The 2,840-nt window shown below is 31.1% G+C and overlaps 1 long non-coding RNA gene across 1 annotated transcript; it reads left to right on the top strand.

Annotated features, from left to right (window-relative positions):
- Positions 1-340: 340 nt before the first annotated feature.
- On the top strand, positions 341-2,456 carry LOC115886183. Its single transcript, XR_004050854.1, has 3 exons — positions 341-456; positions 928-1,053; positions 1,225-2,456. It is a non-coding gene; the product is annotated as an uncharacterized LOC115886183 (long non-coding RNA).
- The last annotated feature ends 384 nt before the right edge of the window (positions 2,457-2,840 follow it).

Here is a 2,840-nt window from a genome sequence, read left to right on the forward strand (position 1 = left end):
CGTTCTTTTAAGACCTGAAATACGAAAAAGAAGAAGATTACAAGTGGCGCCATATTGAGAAAAAGTGAGAAAATTCTGAACTAAAATGCTTCCAAGGTTGCCAATATATTGGCAAAGTCCTGAAACTAATCTAAATCAATATTTTTGTAAGACTAAAATGAATTAAACCGTTACAAAATCATGATATATCTGATAAACACGTAATACAAACTTTCTTTCAGTAGAATAAATTATATATTTTCATTTGGACACAGCATTTTTTATGCAATAAAAAATGTCCATTCTGTTTTACGTGTGTTCAATTTGACAACGTTGACGTACGACATTTTCCGTTGTTGAGATGTAGTCGTTACGTCGTTCTTGCAAATTTTCAAATTTTTTGATAGACAAAGTGATTTTTCTGTGCACTATTTGAGTTTATTCTGTTCCTTAAGGCCTGTTTAATCTCCTGAAAATGTAAGTACCTATTATTTCGCTTGTTTTCTATAGATTTTTTTCGCTTTCAAATATTTCAATTACATCATTAAAAACTTACATATTTTTCCAATTTTCATAATTTTCTTTTTCAAAATCGAGTATATGGAAATATAAATACATTCCTTGATGTCCTTATTGTACAATAAAAATAAAGTTACTTAGAATATTTTTCAGTTTCATATAATATTTAGAAATATTTGTTTTTTTCCGCCATTTTTTTTGGTAGTGTTTAAAGATGTTTTATATTTCTAAAGATAATTTTTTAGGTGTTTGTTAGTACAAGCAATCGGGTATTTTCTACGTTTTTTAGAATAAATCGGTTAAAATTAGTACAGATTAAAAAAAACCTTTTTCAGTTTTAATATTATAGGCTGTTGGCTGTTGTCATATGTTAGCCCAATTTGCATTGCTTTTATATTATAATACTTTAATTATAATTTTCCTTTTTAGGAATGTTAATAATACACACTCAGCACATAAAGACCACAGAGACCTGCATGAGTCACCCCTTATATAATTCTTATGTTTGGCTATCATTCCGATTTACAAAATTGGTTTTACATTGTCCGGTTAAAAGTAAGTTTATTTTAATATTTAAAAACAATTTTAATAAATTTATTAACTGGTTATTAACATACTAATCATTTTTTAAAGATATATTTAATAGTATATAATATGAAACAAAAAAAAACAATTATTATAGCATAATATTAATAAAATGTAATATTATTTATTTATTTTTTACAGATTTTATTTGTACAACATATCGATGGAAGTGAACAGTTCCAGGGCAGTACATTTATCCTTTTGATGTATATTTCCAACAATGTATCAGAACTTACAAGTATATCTAAAATTTTATTTCTTTTGGGTAAAAATATTTTTATTGGTTTCTAATATTGATCACTGGATTTCATCATTTTTAAATTTGATTAAGTAAGAAAAAAATTCCAGTGTATCTTTCTGTTACATCTGTATGGTTCCTTAGTATAGTTCCTATAGACAAATTTAATTTAGACAAATATCATCTACTTAAAATTTTACTCCTGTTGGTTTTGGTTTCCTTTCATTTCTTTATAATAGCTTGTTCCTTATTATCATAGACAAATTTAGACCATTTAATTTTAATTTAGACCAATTTTGTGGCTTTTGGTTGCTTTCTTTTGGTAGAATACCATCTACCTACTTAAAATTTTACTTCTGTTGGTTTTGGTTTCCTTTCATTTCTTTATAATAGCTCGACTCCCATATATTCTTGACTGTGGGAATAATATAGTCATTTATAAATTTTATAAATATATTCCCTTGACTGTATTTCTATAGGTAGGTCTTATTTGTATGGTATAATGTACCTTCTACTTAGGATTTTACTTCATGTTGTTTGTGGTTAACTTTTATTTTTGTATAATAGCTTGACTCCCATGTGACTCCCATATTTTCATCATTGTGGGAATAATAACATCATTTATGGATTCTACAAAATATTTCATTGACTGTATTTCTATAAGAATTCTTTTGTTTGTATTATTTTTTTAATGGTGTCCTAATAGGTAATTTTTTGCTTGTGTAATTTCTTGCATAGAATTTTAGTGTTGATGGATTCAATTTCATGTCATTTTTTTTTTAGATTTAATTCCATGATATAATTTTACGGATTCTGTTTTAAGCACTCGATACCCACACTTAAAAATCTTACAATAAATAATTTCCGAATCAATTCCTGGCGCATTCGCCATTTATTAAAAAACTGACGCCCATTTCTGGCTTTTCTAGTATTTTTCCTAATGGATTTTCCTGAGTAACATCGACTCCAGAGCATCATAGCTAGCCTCTCCGAAGAGGAGGAGATCCGGGTCACCCCCTAACCCTGCTGTTCGGTCATCGATGACCTATGTAGCATGCATAGGTACCCAAGGGAGTCACCACCCTCTGGTTTACGAGCTAGGTGTTCTAACGCTAGAGGCTTCGGCCGGATACGACCAGGGGGTCAATTTTTGGAATTCCTGGCACCCAAGCTACGAGACTTCTTCGTGCACGTTTCTCGTGACGTCTCGACAGTAGAGGGGGCGGGATATCGGACACATTGAAGATGATGAGGGGGGTCCGCCTGTAGGGGGTCCCGGTGGATGTCCGTTCGACGGGTGACGAGGGTGACCCGAGACGAGGCTGCTTAGCTGGGATGGGAACTGACTGGTGAGGCTTAATCGTTGCCCAAGGGTTAAATCTGATGAAGGGAGGCGACCTTATATGCTCTAGAGGATTTTTCTTTATCTCATTGAGTCATATTTTGAACGAACATCATCATTTTTTTGGGCTTATTGCCCACATACTTTTTTATTTTTATTTTTTTAATATCATCTAAT

The sequence above is a fragment of the Sitophilus oryzae genome, unplaced genomic scaffold (genome assembly GCF_002938485.1).
Source record: "Sitophilus oryzae breed Bouriz unplaced genomic scaffold, Soryzae_2.0 scaffold_471_pilon_pilon, whole genome shotgun sequence".
Lineage (NCBI taxonomy): Eukaryota > Metazoa > Arthropoda > Insecta > Coleoptera > Curculionidae > Sitophilus > Sitophilus oryzae.